The sequence below is a fragment of the Stegodyphus dumicola genome, chromosome 3 (genome assembly GCF_044657685.1).
Source record: "Stegodyphus dumicola isolate Sdum_Otavi_A_Nest chromosome 3, ASM4465768v1".
Classification (NCBI taxonomy): Eukaryota; Metazoa; Arthropoda; class Arachnida; order Araneae; family Eresidae; genus Stegodyphus; species Stegodyphus dumicola.
In genome coordinates this window covers 8804269-8825858 of record NC_140770.1, presented here as the reverse complement: position 1 = coordinate 8825858, position 21590 = coordinate 8804269, and the positions used below count along the sequence as shown (strand labels likewise).

Here is a 21590-nt window from a genome sequence, read left to right as displayed (position 1 = left end):
AGTTCTTAACGAGTCTTTTGTTTACGGGTGTGTTTATGAGGATCGAAGTATATTTTTAAAATTTCTGTGGTACTTTTAAAACGGAGTACGAAATGCGGAGCTGCTATGAGAACTCGGACGAAAAAAGGGCGTTTCTGATAGTTCTTGTGTGGATTTGCAGTCAAATGCTTGCTGGTAAAGTATGTGGCTGTCAGCGGAGTTTAAGATTTGGATCGTGGTTTCCGTGTAGTATGTTAACTTTGGGGAAAGTTTTTATCGTTACTTTCGAAATTTTGAATAGCAGAAAGACGTGTGATATAGCAAAATAGTGGCACTTTTGTTCACAGACGTTGTGTGACTGGCGAAATTTTATTAACGAATGTATTATGGTAAGTGCCTTTTATTTTACTGTTTTTATTTTGTAGAATGTTATGTTCATTGTTTTTTTACTATGAATTTCTGTTCTTATTATTGTTTTTGAATTGTTTGTAATTTTAGTTTAGTTTATTTTGTTGATTTGTGCGCAATGCTTAGATTGTGCAATGCGTAGATTTTTTTTTAAAGTTTAAACAGGATGCTGTTTACATGGTATTCTTTGAAATTTATTGTTGTTATGTTAATTTATTAAAGCGAGGTGTGCGTAGTTCGTAGATTCTTTTCCTGCCAAGATTGTGCAATTCGCAGTTTAAGTTAAAACATATTGCTGTGTACATGGATTCTTGTCAAATATTTTTGGTTAGAAACTTTACGTTTTTGCTATCTAAATTTTTTGTTTCTGTTTCGGATTTTTAACTTAAATTGTGTGTTTAAAATGTGGTTTTTGCATGGGCGAAATCCACGTTTTTGGAGACATTTTAAAGTTCGAAATGTAGACAAAAAATTTAGATAGTAAAATGGCACCGTGGAGTTTCTCGCCAAATATATTTGGCGAGAAATTTGTCGCCAAGCGAGGGCGTATATAAGAGTAGTTCCAAAACAGATAATAAAAACAAATTCCAAATTTGGGCTTCCAGATGCCCATATTCGGGTGGAGACATACGTTATTGAAAATTAGATGGCTCTAAGTACCGTTGTTTTATATCACAATGCGAGAAACATGCATATATTCATGCAGGATCTTCCTTAATTAATTTCTTTAAATATAACGCAGTGCTGTAATATTTGATGGCAACAACTTGAAGAATGATTCGCCATTTGTAGTGAATCCACGTAAAATGCCAAAACGAAATTAATAGCCCTTCTGGGCATAATGCCCCTTTGGGGTAATAAAAATCCATGCATTTAAGGGTTAATTTGGGTAAGGCATAAAACTGAAAAGACTGTTTTTAGTTTTCGTTCAGCGCAGAAAAATGACTGCAGATGAAACGCTTCATTTAAATTACAGGGGAAAATGAACATAATATTTTAAAATTTCCATTCATTACAGCAAACTAAAAGTTCTAAAACATCGTTCTGTGGGAATTACACAATTGCAGAAGGGACCTATTAGCCGTGAGGCAACGGAAGAACAAAGAACCCTTTTAGCTAATCTAAATCTATCGCTTTTTACTTTTGATAACTTGCCAAATGTACTGCTGCACCGAAAATCAGTCTGAAGGGAACTGCTGACATCAAGTTCAAAACCTTCTATTTTTACCGCCTTAGAATACAATATCAGTATTGAGAATGAGAACTCTCATTATAGAGAGAGAAGCACATTTGTCGTTTTAGAATGGCAGAACGTAATTTGTTGCTCGACCAAATGAATGAACTGTCGAAGATATATAAATCACCTCGCTTTATGTGACATTATACTTCAATGATTAACTTCTTAACGGGTGTTGGAACCCCAGAATCTTCAAAAAATTGTGATTTCGAATTTTTGCATTTTCAAATTCTCTACACTTTTATCTTTCTAAAATTACCATTCTTTAATCTCTATGAAAATTAGAACTGTAAAAAAATCTAGTTTTAATTTGTCATCTACTGCTTTGATCAATGAGGATTTTTACCTAAAAACGCGTTTTTCTCCAAACGTGATTTTTTTATACTCGATGTACCTTTTCTCAGGAACTACTGCTCGCAGGTATCTAAACTTTTTATGGCTTATTTATTAGGCTCTCTAATATTTACTGAAATGAGCTTTTTGTAATAAACTTAGAAAAACATTTTTAAAAAATTTTTTTGTGTGAGAAAAGTGCTAAATTTTATTATGGCTAATAAAATATTCTGTAATTTATTTTAAAATTCAAAATGTTTCAAAAGCTCATTTCAATATAATCAGATAGGTATACTTTGATTACCGAAAAAATTTCAAGCTTGTATCTACAGCAGATTTTGAGAAAAGGTACATCGAAAATGGCCAATTTAACATTGTCTGTATAGGGGTTTCTGATACCCCTTAACTTTCCGCAAGGGCAAAGAACTTCAGTTTTGTAAACTTCCACACTCGTTTCAATACATGTTTTAAACTATCTGTTTAATATTCACCTTATAAGATATTTCTCCCTCCTTCTTAGCGAGTTTTCGTGGTGCGGTGGTCTGCACGCTGGGAGCGTATTCCATAGGTCCGCGGTTCGATTCCCGACGAAGGCGTTGCTCGTTTTTCATCTTGCCTGCTTTTCGTCTTGTCAATCTGATGTGTAGAATAAAATGTAATGTGTAAACCATGTATCGCAATATATAATATGTAGTGTAGTATGTACTGATAAACTATCTTGTTAATTTGATATGTAGTACATTATCTAATACGTAAGCCAAGTATCGTAATATGTAATGTAATCGTAATAGTGTCATATGGATCATAATATATAATGTAATCGTAATAGTGTCATATATATCGTAATATATAATGTAATATGTAATGTAGTGGTAATAGTGTTATATGTATCATAATATATAATGTAATATGTAATGTAATCGTAATAGTGTCATATGTATCATAATATGTAATGTAATATGTGATGTAGTATGCACTGATTAATAAGCAACATGACACACAATGCAAAGTCCAACTGAAACAATGTGAATGCAAACTTTATAATAGTATTATGCATAACGATGTAGGCAGTGTATCGAGTAACGGGTACAATTGGCATGGTCCAGATGACAATTCAATATGCATCCAGTGTATAAGGCCTATCATGTGTATACTTTATCCTGTATAATGCAATGCCTGTGTATAACTAATTTCCTGTGAATAATTTAACCCGTATCGTGCTTATAACCCCCTATTGCGTATAATGTTTCTATGTATCATTAATTTCCCCGTGTATAATGTAATGCGTACCCAGTGTATAATGATAATATAATGCGTATCCTGTGCAAAATAACCCTTTTATAATGTACCAATATAGGGTTTATTAGAAAAGAATTTTAATGTAATAAGTTGATGTGAAGTTAATGTAATGTTAGGGTAAGGTATTAATTCGATATGTAGTATATAATGCAATGTGTAAATCATGTATCGTAATATATAATGTAATACGAAATATAAGATAAAGGTGGACGTGGTGCTGTACTGATTAACGCAAATCGTAAAGGGACAGTGCCCACGTCCTCCGTCGCTTATCGCTTATCTTGCCTGCTTCCAAAAAAATACCTAATGTCTCTACAGTGGCGCCCGAACTAAAAGGGTGGTGGGTGATAATTCTCCACACCCGGGATTTGGCGATTGGGTCCCCTAAAAACCCCAATCGTACTTTAAGAAGGGGAGTATATAAGGTATTTCTCTTGCTTTCTTAGCGAGCCTTCATGGTGTGGTGGTTTGCACGCTGGGCGCGCATTCCAGAGGTCCTCGGTTCGATTCCTGACGAAGGCATTGCTCATTTTTCATCTTGCCTGTTTCCCCGCCCCCCCAAAAAAATACCTAATGTCTCTACAAACTCTACTATCAAATTTCTTCGTTAGTAAAATCAATTCCAATTTCTGCAAGGTATATTTTAATTTTAAAACAGTTATTTTAAGCTTATGCTTCTTTTCTATCCTTCCTAGCTTCAGATTACAACTCCCTACCAGAATGAGTTCCCAGAATCGCGTTAAATGCAAATGAGAAGTAGAGTGGTATTGAAGTCAAGTTCCACTGACTTCGACAGACAGAGTTAGGAATCCTGATTATCCCGATCGCGTTTGCCTTTTGACTACGTCTTCTCTAAGCTGTTACTACGCTCGGCCGTATTGCGTGCCTTTGGACAGCTTGGCTGACCAATTTAATACAGGGTGGGGCAGAGGAATTTCCTTATTTGAAACGCGCGCCATCTAGCGACACTTATTCCGAGGAGGGAGTGGTGGCGCTCATGAAAAGAGTGGTATCTAACGTTTTATGTCATATTGCGTTGAATAGTTGTATTAAAATTGCTGTATAGTTGTATTGTATTGTGTTGTATTTAGCACTATTGATTGAGGTTGTTTAGTTGTATTTGAATTTGTCATTGGAACTATTGCTGTAGTGTATCCTCTAATATTGTTAACATTGATTTGCATTGTCTTGGGTCCTCCTTGAAAGCTATGATCGCTCGTCACGTTTTGCGAACTTCTCCGATTGGATTGTCTTGCTCCTTTTGATACTTCTCTTCTTCCCCTTTTCTCCGTTTTCTCATCTGAGATTTTCTCCACGTCCGGATTTCTTTATGTCAAGTGCCCTTGGGCTTTAATTCTGGAACCGGCAACATTGCTCTTCGCAATACCTCGGTCAATTATAGAGTTTAAGTCTAAGTCTTATGTCATGTAGGTTTAGTACGGATCGTGCAATGGACGAGAGAGAAATACGCGTTCGCCGTGCAGTCGTACTGTTCAACGTACTGCATTTTCATCCATATAAATTGGCAGTGGCGCAAAAACTTAATCCACGCCATTTTCTTTCACGAAAATATGCATGCAAAGCCGCTCTTGACAATATGCCTCATGATGCCCTTGTGTTCTTGAGCGATGAGGCTCATTTTCATCTTTCCGGTTGCAGCATGCATTCATTAACTAATTAACTAAATTTATACCTGCCTCGTCAACTAAATGACACTACACGACTGGATTTAGCCCAACTGAGAACCCCCGATATCAGGCACGGGGCGGGCAACCAGCAATAAACCACCTTGGAGATGGTCCAAGGTGGTTTATTGGAGGTTTATTGGCCCTTGGAGATGGTCCAACTGAGGTCCCGGTGCCCACATCACAGGACAACAACTTCAAAATCAATCTCCACCAGAAACACTGACCCACGGCTACACTGGTCAACCAAGACCACCGTCCCAGCGATCAGAGACCACGATGGGGTGGGCTTATAAACTTGGCGCTTTGACCGGTCGTTGAAAATGCTACCCACCAGTACTACACGGGATGCCCCTCTCCTTCGGCTTTACATGGAATACCAAGGACAGCAGTGACCAGACTCTCAATGGTCCAATTTGCTATTTGGCTACCAATACCCTGGTGGAAGGGACTTACACCACCCAACCCATGAAAAGCAAGTATGAACTTACTCCATGGGCCTTCGGGAACCGCCAAGCTCGAAATATTATACCCCCGTGGCCGAGACTGCCTAGGTACAGATCCTAACCAGTACTGCGCAGAGTACTCTACGTCGACCCCCGGGGGGGGCAAGATGCATTAAGCAAAACATGCGATAATGAAGTGGCAGGAATCCGCGAGAATTTCACGAGCAGCCCCTCCATACAGAACGCGTGACTGTTTGGTGAGCGTTGTCCAGAATACGCATCATTAGACCATGGTTTTTTGAAGACCATTTTGCTGGACGCCTTTTCTCCTTACGAGGCGATCGTCAGCGGCCAGCGCGCTCGCCTGGTTTAGCCCCGTGTGATTTCTTTTTGTGGGGCTATCTGAAATCTCTAAAGTGCAAAGACCCTGGCTAAACTAACAAACAATATTCAAGCTGCTATCGACAACATACCCGTCGATCTGCTGGTAAAAGTGGAAAAAACTTCAAAACTCGACTATCTTCATGCATTGACAGAACGGAGGCCACCTTAATGATATTGTTACGAAAAGTACAGGCGCGGTAACATACCTTCCCCACAAAGCAGTTTTAGGGTTACCATAAAATGGCAAAAAGGCAGAGTTGCCACATTTGGCGAGAAATCGCCCATTTGGCGATTCACAAAATTGCCGATATCCCATGGACGGATGGAGAACCTTCTGGAACGAATTCTTACCGGTTTAGCCCAGAATGTTCTCGAACTCAAGCCGAAAGCTATATAAACCCTGCTGGTCCGCAGTCAGTCAGTGTGTGTGTGCCTCGTCTAGCGAGCTGATAGTCAGTCACTGAGCGAGTGTCTCGAAGTCTAGCGCCGAGTTGGTCGTCGAGTGCATCGAGAGAGTCTTTTAGTGCGTCGCGAATTAGTGCATCGTCGAATTTTGTCTTAGACTGTGCTGAGTCGAGAGCTATACTCTTGTGTATCGTCGAGTGCATCGCGTGGAGAGTCTCGAGAGTACGTGCAGTTCCGAGAACGACCCAACAGAGTCGGAAGCTGTACTCTGGTGCTTTGCAGTGAAGCCGATTCCACCGTTATTGCCTGACAGTGTGAAGGCTGTGTCGCTCATTGTTCCAGCTTTATAGTTGCTTTATAGTAGATTTTCGATGACTGTAAAAAGTGTTATTGGAGCTGTCCTGATTAATATTGGGCTAAATAAAGTGTGTTTCGATACTTCATCAAGTGTCGTCGTTATTCACTCCAAATCTACGAACCCTGTACGAACGTGAAGGAAGAAAATAACGTAACAACTGGTGACAGAAGAAAGAAAAACGCAACAATATTATTTTTAAACCGTAATTAAAAAAACTTTAACTGTCTCTCTGTAACTTACAAAAAAAAATTAAACTGATATCGCTTATACTATTTGTGTTATTCATTTTTAAAATAAGGTAGATTCCCTGCCGCACCCTGTATTACGGGCCAACTAGTTTAGAACTGTGTTAGCTTCGGCTAAATCTCTTAAGTTAGTCAGTAGTTAGTTCTTGTTTCTTACTTTTTGAGTTGGAGCCCAAGTGGAGGCTTTCCTGTACGCCCTGAGAAAGGGGCCGACTGTTAAATCTTTATTTGGAGCAAATAAAGGGTAATTAACCCTTCTTGAAGTTGACGTTTCTGTTCTTGGTCTTAAGCGAATAATCGCTTAGTAGTTCACTATTAAGTTCCTCGACATTACATTTAACAAGATAAAAGTGAGGAACTCTATAATGTCAAGAGGAAGCTAATGAGTGGTTAATTCAACAGATTAGAATTATCTCAAATAACTGTGAGTCTAGAAAATTTAACATTTAGGTACGAACACGTTTGAACTGCAAAGTGTAGCCAACGGAAATTTCTTGCAGATACTGATCTTTAGATTTGCGACAGAAGATAGTAACTATAAAACGAAATTCTTTTTAGATTTTATAAAAAAAAAATAAAAAAAAAAAAAAAAAAAAACTTTTGGGGAAAGTGCAGAATTACCCACTGCTTGGCGCGTTTTTAAGAACTGCACATACTCAGTTTGCACAAAAATGGTATTGAGCACTCCCTCAAGTTTATCCATGTACATCGACCTATTTTCACAAAAATCCACTTCGTACTCTTGTAAAAAGCGCCAAACAAACGCCAAACAAATAAGTGGGCGATTCGGCATTTTACCGAAACTTTTCACTTTCTTTAAAAAGAAAATTTTGACCTGTCAACTGTTTTCAGATCGTGCAATGGACCCTTATGCAATTTTCGTTTGAGGCCTTCGCGAGTGTATTATGACATTTAGCCCAAAGGGAGTTAACTCAGTAGAATTTCGTTTTGGCATTTTGCATCGAAAACTTTAAATGTCGGTTCACTTTTCAAAGTCTTGCCATTAAATATTACAGCCCTGTATTACATTTAAAGAAATCAAATAATGAAGAAACTGCATGAGTGCATGTATGTTTCTCGCACTGTGATAAAACAACGGCGCCTAGAGCCATCCAAATTTGAATAACCACCCCAATATGGGCCCGAATTTGAAATTTGTTTTACTATCTATTTCATATTTTGTAAAACTTTAGCAAATTTTTGATTAAGAAACTCAAACGATTTCAAGGCAAGCAATGGCAACACTATAGGAAAAAGAACATTTTATAGTGAATTTATTAATTTATTTATTTTATACAAGAGTATACTAAAACCGTCACAGAGTAAGATAAGTACTTTTCTTATACTGAATATTTATTATAAAGGAATTCAAAATAAAATTAATTTTGAAGTACTTTTTGAAATATTAATTCGGAAGTCAAACAACAAAAATCAGCGTTATATTTTCAAAATTTTCACAGGACTACCTAGTTTCGATGGTTTTACAGAACCAGCATCCTCAGCTGCAAAAACGCAAATGAACAAGATAGGAAGTAATAATTAGATAAGAAAAGAAAGCCTGGACAAGAATAAGCAAGTGGCGCCATCTGTTGATGAAACCAGAACTAAAACATAATTTCTTTGAAGGCCGAAGGCAAAGATGGATTGGAATTAGGATCGTTAACTAGGACAAAAAGATTTTTTTGAATGTGAAATGCCTCTATAAAATCCACTTCTCCAATGGAAGTGGGGCTTCTATATTTAAGACACAATAACACGCCTAACAAATAGTAATTCAGAAGTCAAACAACAAAAATCAGCGTTATATATTTTCAAATTTTCACTGGACTAGTTTCAATGGCATTTTCTAGAGGCATTTCACATTCAAAAAAAATCTTTCTGTTCTAGTTAACGGTTCTAATTCCAATCCATCTTTGCCTTCGGCCTTTAAAGAAATTATGTTTTAGTTGTTCTGGTTTCATCAACAGATGGCGCCACTAGCTTATTTTCTGTTCAGGCTTTCTTATCTTATCTAATCATTATTTCCTATCTTGTTCATTTGCGGTTTTGCAGCTGAGGATGGTGGTTCGGTAAAACCATCGAAACTAGTCGTGTGAAAAAAATGTTGAAAATATAACGCTGAATTTTGTTGTTTGACTTCTGAATTAGTATTTGTTCGGCGTGTTATTGTGTCTTAATTTTTGAAATGTCTTAGAAATATTTCTTATAATTTTGTATCTACATCTTTTTTTAAGCAGTGCCACTATAAATGTAATTAATAATAAAAAAAAAGCCATATACCGAATTTCTTCGTGTATTTTCCCCCTTTTCTAACTAATTTTATCTTCGGAAAATCGAGAGGGGGGGGGGAAATGATGCGAGTCATTTAATTTCCGAAGAACGCGTTTGCAGTACGAACATAACAAAGGAAAAGGAGGCATGGATAAAGCTACTCGTAACTATCACACTATTAATCTTTCAAAGAAATCTACATTTCAGTAAGAATTCATGGTAATATTACGATTATATCTGACGAATATTGAGACGATGTTTGACGGTAACTGAGGTGGACACATCTCTCTCCAATTCAGTTACCCTATAAAGGGTTACCCTCAAGTGAATAAGTCTCGGCCTATTCTAAGAGGGACATCGGATACGGATTTCTAAAGATCGAACACCTCAGTAGATACAGCTATATTGAGCTGCAATGTAAATAACAGAAGTAAGGTGGAATCCCGTCTCTGCAAAATTTCTCCCACCTGAAACGTCCGTGTACCGTAACGAAGAATCTGTACAAAATAAATTTCAAATAATAATTATAGGGGAAATAAAAAAGATGAAATGCTAGAACAAAAATGCAAAAACAAATTCAACACGCTGAATAAAAATAAAGATAATAAAAAAAGTCAAAGCTTTCAGATTTTAAATTACGCCCAAAGGGACTTTTTTAACGTTTTTTGCACTACCTCTGTTTATTAAATATCATGTTCTTCGCACTTCCATAAAATTCAGATCAACAGCAATATCGCAAAATAATTTTAAAATGAGCCTATCCTTAGAATTGTCGATACACAGTCTCGTGCACTGCAGATGAAAATGTTTTTTTCTGTACAACGTTGCCATTGATCGCTTTGAAATCCTTGAGTTTAAAATTCGTTAATGTATTACGAAATGTGAAATTGTTAATAAAACAAATTCCAAATTTGGGTTTCCAGATGCCCACATTCGGTGGAAGATTACGTTATTCAAAACTGGATGGCTTTAGGTACCGTTGCTTTATCACAATGCGAGAAACATACATACATAGATGCAGATTCTTCATTATTTAATTTTTTTAAATATAATACAGGGCTGTAATATTTGGTGGCAACAGTTTGGAAAGTAAATAAACGCAGAAAGCTAATCAACGCAAAATGCCAAAACGAAATTAATAGCCCCTCTCAGCTTCTCTTTGGGCTAATGAAGGGAATGCAATTTACCAAGAAACTAACTCTCAGATGGAGAAAATATATGCAATAAAGGATGGGGAAAATGATGAAAGTATTTTTAAAATTTTCAGAATTTAGCGATGAAAAGCTAGAAAGAAAATTTCGTGAGGAAATACTCATTAAATAAGTAAAATATGTATATAAGGGAAAATGTGTAATAAATATGTATGCGAGATAAAAAAATATATAAATCAGAATTATAAGTTAAGTTTGCAATGGCAACTTAATTCTTCCTTTTTCATTTTGCTTTTTCCCCTTTCAAGTCTATAAACATTTATTGCTTATAAGAAATTTTTTCTGAACTGTGTCTTTTCTAGATGAATTCATTTCATAAGACTTTTACTCTAACGGAAATAACATATATAAGCCTTTAACCAATAATAATTTCGGCTATAATTATTAATTATGTGATATTATAACGTCATGAATCATGTGCTTTACATTTCGGAAAAAGAAATAACTTCAATTTTGTAAACTTACAGCGGGTTACACTTTTTTTCACTGAAAGTGAGTTTAAAGGTTAAAAATGGTGTTAAAAAGGGCGCCCACAGTTTTATTATTAGTGACGTAAATTTGCAATTAGTTTTGTAAAGAGAATCATTTAATCTTTTGTTGGTATGAAACTATGTATTACTTTTTACTTGGTTTTCTAGGGTTAATCTTTGGATAATGGTAACTTGGCGATTTTTTGGCGAAAATTTGGCGACCAACCCTGCTACAGCAACTTGCCAGTTTTTGTTTCGACGCCACTTTGTTTTCACGAAGCAAAGGCATTTTTTTTTTTTTTTTCCTACTCAACATTTTTTTTTCTAACAATCTGCTAGCCGAATTACGCTTATGCTAGAACTTTTATGGAACAAAAGTTCCTAATCATGACGAAGATTAGGTCCGAAATTGAGAGAAAGTGCACAATTGCAAACTGCTTGCCGCGTTTTTAAGAATTGCACATACACGGTATCCATGTACACGTCGACCTATTTTCACTTTAAAAAAATTCCAGAATTGCACAAAAATGTCATTGCGCACACTCTTGACTTTATCCGTGTACACTGCTAAAGTCATAAAGTACCCTTTATCGCCTTACCAAAATGTCGCCAAACTACTTGTTACCATATTCCAAAGATTAGCGGTCCACCAGCGGCCGAGCGGTAAAGTCGCTGAACACTGGTAGTTCGGTCCGAGGTTCGAATCCAGCGAACGGGCTGGCTGCATGGGCGTTTTCGTGGTTTTCCCCATGTGTAACGTGTATACGAGCCAGTTTCCCTTAGAAAGTCCTCCACGAAGGCATCCCTCCTCTTAGGCAGATAGCCCTCGAGGCTTTGCCATAATCACACACACACACACCAAAGATTAGCCTAGCCGTTTTCTATAAGATATTTCTCCCACCACCTTCATATCGATTAGCCTAGCCGTTATTTTGGTTTGTAGAGTCATTGGGTTATTATGAAGCAGGAGACGAGAAAAATGTGCAATGTCCTTGCCGGGACTCGAACCTGGACCTCTCGAATACGCGCCGAGTGTGCTAACGGTTACACTACGAAGGCATACTGGAACGAGAGAGGGAGAATGATAGAGCGATTGGAATTTAGGGGACCCAGACGCCAAATCCTGGTGGTGAAGAGTCATCAACCACCACTTTTTTAGTTCGGGCGCCAATGTAGACTCGAAAAAGGTTAAATTACCGTTTTATTCACTCAAATAAATAGTACAGTCGGCCCCCCTCCCGGGCTTACAGGAAAGCCTCTACTGGGGCTTTAACACAAAATAAGAAAATAAGAAAACTAATCTAATATTAACTAAACTAGACGTAGCGGGAGCTAGACACAGCGATCTAACGTAGTTGGCCCTTATATTAAACTAGCCGGCGAATATCAATGGGCACGTGTAATACGGACGAGCGTAATAGCTTCAATAATGAATTAGCCAGAAGTCAAACACGCGCCTCTAAGGACTGATAGCACACTCTATCGAAGTTAGTTGTGTAGAGACATTAGGTTTTTTTTTTTTTTTTTTTTTTAGGCTACAGAGATGAAAAATTAGCTACCGCCTTCGCCGCGAATCGAACCACGGACCTCTGAAATACCGGCTCAGTGTGCTGACCACTACACCACGAAGGCACGCTAGGAACGTGTATACGTGTATATCTTTGAGGCTGTTTATGGATTTTAAAGAAGTACATCAGTTCTAATATTTTAACTTTTTCCTCTTCACTTTCATGTTTTCATGCTAGGAAGGTGGGAGAAATACCTTATATACTCCCCCTTTTAAAGGGCGACTGGGGTTTTTAGGGGACCCAATCGCCACATCCTGGGTGAGGAGAATCATCATCCAACACCCTTTTAGTTCGGGCGCCACCGTAGAGACATTAGGATTTTTTTGGAGGCTGGATAGATGAAAAATTAACTACCGCCTTCGCCGGGAATCGAACCACGGACATCTGAAATATCAGCTCAGTGTGCTGACCACTACACCACGAAGGCACGCTAGGAAGGTGGGAGAAATACCTTATATACTCCCCCTTTTAAAGGGCGACTGGGGTTTTTAGGGGACCCAATCGCCAAATCCTGGGTGAGGTGAATCATCATCCAACACCCTTTAGTTCGGGTGCCACCGTAGAGACATTAGGATTTTTTTGGAGGCTGGATAGATGAAAAATTAGCTACCGCCTTCGCCGGGAATCGAACCACGGACCTCTCAAACACCGGCTCAGTGTGTTGACCACTACACCACGAAGGCACGCTAGGAAGGTGGGAGAAATATCTTATATACTCCCCCTTTTAAAGGGCGACTGGGGTTTTTAGGGGACCCCAGTCGCACTTTAAACACCCTTTAGTTCATCCAACACCCTTTAGTTCGGGCTCCACCGTAGAGACATTAGGATTTTTTTGGAGGCTAGAGAGATGAAAAATTAGCTACCGCCTTCGCCGGGAATCGAACCACGGACCTCTGAAATACCGGCTCAGTGTGCTGACCACTACACCACGAAGGCACGCTAGGAAGGTGGGAGAAATACCTTATAGTTGAACTTTCAATAAATACTATTAACTTATTTGCATTCCAGGCGATTTTAAAACCTCATTCTGATAGGGAGTTGTAAGTTGGAAACGATTGAAAGGAAAGGGTTTCAAAATTAAAATAACTGTTATAAAATTTAAATACACTTTACAAGTTCATTAATTCTTTTGTAAGTTTTAAATAAAAGCTTCTTTTATAAAAATTTCTTTTGTAATTTTTTTTTTTTTTTTTTTTTTTTTTCCAAATTCTATATATGGTTCTCATTTAGCCACGAGTGGAAAATTTTCAGAAATGGGAGGAAATGACTAACAGCAACCACGTGATAAAGATTAGTTTGACCTTGGTTAAGTCTGGCCCAAAGATCATGAGCAGACGAAAACTGTTAAAATAGGATGATGATGAAGCCATTCGCCAATTTTCGTAATACAGAGACTTCAAATTCAAGGAAAGGCTTTGACAAGGAATAAGCAGAACTGTTACATCTTTGAGGCTGTTTATATGGATTTTAAAGAAGTACTTGAGTTCTAATATTTTAACTTTTTTCTCATCACACTCATACAACATTCTAGAAACTTAATTTTTAGCCCAAAACGGCTATTATTCTCGAAATGCGATTTGGCGTGGTTGCACTTTTCATTCGAGCCTGTTGCCATTCCGAAGAACGTAAAATACTATTCTATCATACTGAATCTGTCTTTTATTCATTAACAAGCTAAACTATTAAAAAGCAATGCTTACATTTCTTTTAAGAATATTATTTTTTCCTTTTTAATCGGAATGGCTGAGATAAAATTTTTTCAATTCACGATACATCTTATTAGCAATATTAAATACTTTTACAGAATGACATACATATTTTTTCACGTTTACATATACAGAAGATAGTAGAACGTTACGATGTTAGTCTAAATCCATATCCGTCCAACATCATATCAAATATTTCGTTTTTCCGCTTAAGTCATCTCTACTGTTAATTTAGCTGATAAATTATATTCAATTATAAATGATCCCTTTTAGGCGATCTCTAAAAATCCGAAACATTTCGGTTTTTTTTTAATGTTAAAAATCTGATGTGGACACCACATGACTTCCTTGTACGGAATATTAAATTATACGCATTTTTTTCTTGAATTTCATTTAAATTGATTGGATTAAATTAAATCTACTTCGTCGACAGCGCATAAACCACAATAGAATAAATGCACTCTTTAAAATTCACTATATTTGTTTAGTATAACGACACTGTGAATGCACAAAATTTATATCATTTGAAGAATTATCTTATCGTTGCCACATGTTCTATTCAAATACTATAATAAAGCTAGAACGATGTATGAAAGAAATTAAGCAAACGAAACAGAAAAGAAACAGTTTTTCACAGACGATTTAGTATTTCTCATTCAATTAATTCAGTTCTCACTTCGCGACAAGGCAAAAATACATAAAAGCTCAAAATATCCGTATTAAAAATTACGAAGTAAATCTTAAACACTTATTTCCTCGAAAAAATTCCAGAAAGGATTAAGCATGATTTAATTCGCAATAATAAATGAAGGCGTTATTTTTGTTGTTGCGAAGCTTAGTCTCTCTAGATTGGCAACAAATCTACAATTCTGCTGTTTCAAATGTAAACAAATATGTCCGCCTTGTTATTTAAAACTTGACCGCACTTAAACAGCTTTTAAATTGTTGATAATTGTACGAATATTGCTTTCAGAATTACGAAAGGCATAAAAACCTTAACCGGAAGATAAAAACAACATAATTCAATCATTTTTAAAGCAAAAAATGTACAATTTACAAACATGTAAGAGTAAAGAAACTGAGATCACTGTGCCGAGTAACAAAGTGAATATATATATAAATATAGTATTTATATACGTTTGGTGCGGCCGATTGCAACCGAAATACGAGGTGCACATCTACATGTTATAGCAGTCCTATATATACAAAATTTCAACGTTCTGAGGCTACTCGTTTTCGAGTTATGTGAGATACGTACGTACGCACGTACGTACATACGTTCGTAGAGACGCCACGAGAAATTCTCTTCAGAATTCATTTTAAAGCAGTTTTATCATTTTTTTTGGAGGAAACGAGTCTTTTATTCTGTCCTTACGTACAGATATCACGCAAAAACATCGTTCAATTGCATTCGATAGCGGTCAAAATGGATATTTTCGTTGAAATATGCTGCCTGAAACTTTTCGCTATTACAATACTTCCTTTTTACTCCGTACAAGGAAGTAAAAATTAATCGTAGAATTACTTTAAACTCTACACACAGATTTTCTACATTATTATACATGCTGTGAAACATAGGGTGAAAATTTAACACCATAGAATTCTAATAACCTTCAATAACAGGCATGAATCTTTTTAATTATGAATGTTTTAAGAGGATCAAATGTCAAACTAGTGAATTAGTATTTTCCAATTATTCTGCTTCGCTGTACGTTTATAGTTAATACAGATAACATAAAGTCAAAAACAGTTTTTCATCAGCACGCGGGAAATAAAAGTATTTTATATCAGGCAGTGGCAACACGGTGCATTTATGTAGTTGAATTTGTCGAATAAAACGGAAAGACTAACAGCAGAATGGCAGCAAGCCAGTTGGATATTAAAAAGGTTTTATTTTGGACAGTGTTGCCAGGGCTGGCTTCAAACTTCTGAATTTGTGAATCCAAAATTTATTAAATTCTTACAAAATATGAAATAAATTAAAATCAAACTCGAATTTGCAAATCCGGATTTCGAGGTGCCCATGTTCGGGTGGAGGAGTAGGCGGATTCAAAATTCGGTGCTTTTAGGAGTCCGAAAGAAAACAGGTTCTTCATTATTTAAAGGTAGTGATTTGTATTATGCTGTGAATGGAATTATTGATTTTTTATAAGACAGGAGATATAGACGTGCCACACCGGATTATGCTATGTTCTATGGCTTCTCCGGAAATGACTTAGGTATTTCGTTAAAGAGATATACAGTAAACTATATTCAGGGCTTGGGTAATTGTCGATGTTTTAACAGAACCGTAAAAAACCATTTTATTCTTAAATATAGCGTTTGTAAAATGCGTTTTCATTTTTAGAGCATTAAGTGTGTTTATTCCCGTGAATGAAAAATAATTGTGGAATCAAACTTTAATTGTTTCATGAAAAGTGACGTTCTAAGACAGTCGTGGCTTTGCGAAGACACTTACTCATGGATATTTCAAGTAGAATTTATTGCAGCGATATGGTAAGTATCCGTACACATTTAGTAGATTTTAATTATTAACTAACTTCCTTGGGTATTTTCCGCTTAATTTCTTAGTGCAAAGTTTTGCCAAAATTTTTTAATATTAGCATCATTTCCCCCTTCCTCTCTTGTGCGTCGTTTTTTTTCCTTGAGGGCTAATTCATTGGTAAAATGTATTTCCTTGATTATTTTAAATTTTATTCAGTATATTCAATTTGCATTCACAATTTTGTATGAGCATTTCATCCAATTTATTTCGCCTCGCATTTATTATTTTTGTACTGAACGCGTTTTCTCCACATTCTTCGTTAAGCAACCTGGATGTGCCAGGTATTAGCACACTTTCTTTCAAATATGTGATTCCGCCTTACTCCTATTATTTATGTTTCAGCTCATTGCAGCTTTATCTACTGCTTATGTCTTTCATCTTTCCAAATCAGTGTCTTATGTTTGTTTCTCTTATCTTTCGTCTCTTGGATGTCCCTCTTGGAAACTGGTTTCAAGACTCATTCAAGCGAGGTGCCCCTGGGGCTTTACGAGGGAATGTCGGCTCAATATCCGTCAAATATTACAATGTTAGTATTACTATGCATTCTTATTGGAATGTAGCTTTTTTTTTTTTTTTTTTTTTTTTAAGTAGCAACCAGTAGTTTATCCATCACTACATTTCATTTTTCATGCTCTGACTGTAACCGCATCTTTCGGAAATTAGATTATTCGCATAATTTTAAAAAAAGGAGAAAAATACGCGAGGAAATGTGGTTTAATAAGCTTTTATTCACTCATGGTAATGTACTGGGAATATAATTTTGTAATCGATTTTTAACTTACTTTTTGTTAAAGTATCGAGTTCGAATTTTGTACTCATAACTATTTGTGGATGATTCGAATAAGGGTTTTTCCAAATTTAATATTTAAACGATTTTTCGTACATAATCTTCGTTTAATGAACAAATTAAGCATATTAGAATTTAAATATTTGCACCAACCCGTAGAGCAAATTTTTAATGAAATTTGTATCACATTTTAAACTTCATTTATGCAATTTTTTGGTGAATTTTTAAAAATCGCTCGTTTTTTATGACTATTTGACATTTATGATTTTAAAATTTCTACGCCTAAAAATATATTCGTTATAAAATATTAGACTCTATACAGATTAAAAAACAAGCCCTTCACCCTCTTTTAAAACAAAAATAATGAAATGATATTTACTGGTCGATTTTCTACATTTTTTTTTAATATGCTTCTTTCATTGCATGTTGTTACTGCGTCATAATGAAATCCACAGCTCCATGGTTTATTTTTCCGTTATATAAGTTTATATTTATTTTTCGCAGCATTCCATTTTAAGTAATGATTTTTTTTAATGTTATTAGTGTGCCTAATATTTATTATATTGTTGTACGGGACATTAAAATTCTAACAGGCAAAAATATGTATGACAAGATTCGAAATTTTCGAAGTTTATGAAAGAAACTCTCCCGTAAGGCTCGAAGATTGTTCTAAAGAATATGCTAGTTGAAGGGTAACGTTTCTTAGACTTATTTTGGATTAGTGAATAAGATAGTACATACAATTGTGTTTGGTTTGGTTTATTTAATTATGGCAAAGCACACTAGGGCTATCTGCCTTAAGGGAGGGATGCCTTCGTGGAGGACTTTCTAAGGGAAACTGGCTCGTATACACGTTACACATGGAGAAAACCACGAAAACGCCCATACAGCGAGCCCGTTCGGGGGATTCGAACTTCGGGGACCGAACTACCAGTGTTCAGCGACTTTACCGCTCGGCCGCTGGTAGGCCACACACAATTGTGTAAAAATGTGGATACAAATTATAAAATAAACAGATAAAAAAAAATCTGAAATGTTTCAGATTTTAAATTACGTCCAAAGGGACGTTTTTTAACATTTTGTGTGTTACCTTTCTTTATTAAATATCATGTTCCTCGCACTTAAACCATAAGATCCAGTGCAACAGCAATATCGCAAAATAGTTTTAAAACGAGCATATCTTTAGAATTTCCGATAAAGAGACTCACGCGCTGGAGATATAAATGTTTTTTCTGCACAACGTTGCCATTGCTCGCTTTTAAATAGTTGAGTTTGTTACTCAAAAATTCGTTAAAGTTTTACAAAATATGAAATCGATAATAAAACAAATTCCAAATTTCAAATTTGGGATTCCAGATGCCCATATTCGTAGTAGGATTACGTCATTCAAAATTCGATTGTTCTATGTACCGTTGTTTTATCACAATACGAGAAATATACATACATTTATGCAGATTTTTCATTATTTAATTTCTTCAAATATAATGCAGGACTCTAACATTTTGTGGCAACAGTTTGAAAAGTGAACCGACATTTATGAGTCCGATGCAAAATGCCAAAACGAAACTAATAGTTCTTCGGGATTCAAATCCCTTTGGACTAAAAATGCGGTGAACGGATTTTTTTCAAAATTTGATTTAGATTTTTTTTAAAAATTTAATGTTGAAACGGTTTCGGGTACATATAGCTTCACTTAACGAACAAATCAAAACTAACAGAATTTTACTGTTTGCTTCATCAAACAGAGCGGAATAAAATCTTTTAAAGAAAGTTTATATCCCATTTTTAACGTTATTATTAGTCCAAAGGAACAATTTGCCCCGAAGGGCTATTAATTTCGTTTTGACATTTTGCGTCGATTCACTATAAACGGCGAATCACTTTTGAAATTGTTACAACCAAACATTACAACTCTCTATTATATTTAAAGAAATTAAATAACGAAGAATCTGCATAAATGTATGTATGTTTCTCGCATTGTGATAAAACGACGGCACCTAGAGCCAACCAATTTTGAATAACGTACGTCTCCACCCGAATATGGGCAACTATAATCCATAATTTGGAACTTGTTTTATTATCTATTTCATATTTTGTAAAACTTTAACGAATTTGTGATTAACAAACTCGACGATTTCAAAGCCTATTGTCTAGGCCTAAAGGTTTGAAGTATGTTTCTCTGTCTTTAGAATTATAAATTTAATATTCATCGAAAATAATATGAATCGGGATAAATATATAAATATTTCTAATGAAAACCTAAGCATCTGCGAGGAAACTTCAAATGCAAAATACATGCAAGTTCTACGAGAACAACGATCGTAAACATACAGCCCTAAATGTTCGCTTATTGAAATGCTGGCAGAAGGAAGTCCAACAGCAGATTGGTAATCTACGATTCTCAGTGAGGATGTAAAAGACCTTAAAAAACCGTATAGTGCGACGTTAAAAATTTGAATCCTTTCGCATTTTTTACTTCCTTGTACGAAGTAAAAAGGAAATATTGTAATCGCGAAAAGTTTCAGGCAGCATATTTCAACGAAAATATCCCATTTTGACCTCTTTCAAATGCAATTTAACGATGTTTTTGCTTGATATCTGTAAATAAGGACAGAATAAAACACTCTTTTCCTTCAAAAAAATTATAAAACTGCTTTAAAATGAATTCTGAAGAGAATTTTTCGTGGCGTCTGTACGAACGTATGTACGTACGTATCTCGCATAACTCAAAAATGAGTAGCCTCAGAACGTTGAAATTTTGTATATAGGACTGCTATAACATGTAGATGTACACCTCGTATTTTGGTTGCAATCGGCCGCACCAAACGTATATAAATATATTTATATAGTATATATCCACTCTGTTACCCGGCTCAGTGATCTGAGTTTCTTTACTCTTATATGTTTGTAAATTGTACGTTTTTTGCTTTAAAAATGATTGAATTATGTTGTTCTTATCTTACGGTTAAGGTTTTTATGCCTTTAGTAAACTTGTACGCAATATTTTTAGAATTATCAACAATTTTAAAATTGTTTAAGTGCCGCTAAGCCTAATAATGTTTTTGATGGCGGCCATTGCTCTTGTTTACATTTAAAACAGCAGGATAGCGGATTCGTTGCCAATATAGAGAAACTTAGCTTCGCAACAACAAAAATAACGCCTTCGTTTATTATTTAAATCATGCTTAATCCTTTCTGGAATTTTTTCGTGAAATAAGCGTTTAAAATTTACTTCGTAATTTTTAATACAGATATTTTGATTTTTTATGTATTTTTGCCTTCTCGCGAAGGGAGAACTGAATTAATTGAATGAGAAATACTCTATCGTCTGTGAAAAACTGTTTCTTTTTTGTTTTGTTTGCTTAATTTCTTTTATACATCGTTCTACTTTTATTATAGTATTTGAATACAACATGTGGCAACGATTAGATAATTCTTTAAATGATAATAATTTTGTGCATTATGAGTTATATTATGAACGAAATATAATACTGTTAAGTAAACCTAGCGCCAGAGTGTCGCTGTGGTAAACAGTGAATTTTAAAGACTGCATTTATTCTATTGTGGTTTATGCGCTGTCGGCGAAGTAGGTTTAATTCAATCTAATAAGTTTAAACGAAATGCAAGAAAAAGTGCGTATAATTAAATATTCCGTACAAGGAAGTCATGTGGTGTACACATCAGATTTTTTTTCTTTTATTGAACTGAGTTTTGGTTATAGAATAAAGCAATTATTTTTAAATGGTTCTTACGTTTCCAATAGGGGGACATGCAATGAAATATGTTATTATTTTTTAAATCATTTTGATTTAGCGAGTGCAGTGTAACTGAAATTTAAAAGAAGTTAAAATGTAAAAAGTTAAAATTAAAAGCGGGAAAGTTTTTTTTATCGTATACCGTATACAACTAGCTGAATCTGGCTTAAGTTAACAAAGTAATGAGACAAACTTGCTGAAATATTTCTTAAACTAGCTCGTGATTGCCAACTAGGTCACGAATTTAGTATGTATTAGCTAGAGTCTTAAAATAATTCTGATAGAGAAAAAGGCTTGTAGGCTGAGAGAACTTTTAAACAGCAGCCAAAATACACCAACGAATATTCAAGGTTACCTCGTGTCTGAGGCAGAGCATGTTCTTGTTAGTGAGAGCCGACAAGAGTTTCGTTATCTTTTCCTAACAGATGGGGGGGGGGGGGAAATGAAGATGAAAGTTGTTTTCCGTGTATTACTCGGCACATTTTTATTGCTTTTAGT

General features: G+C 35.6%; 1 protein-coding gene and 1 non-coding gene across 7 annotated transcripts in view; one reads left to right on the top strand and one right to left on the bottom strand.

Annotated features, from left to right (window-relative positions):
- The window catches only part of LOC118203169 (uncharacterized), a 201261-nt gene that overhangs the window by 53810 nt on the left and 125861 nt on the right, over nucleotides 1–21590 (top strand). The gene's annotated exons all lie outside the window — the stretch shown is intronic.
- On the bottom strand, nucleotides 12654–12726 carry TRNAI-GAU (transfer RNA isoleucine (anticodon GAU)). Its single transcript has one exon. It is a non-coding gene; the product is annotated as a tRNA-Ile (tRNA).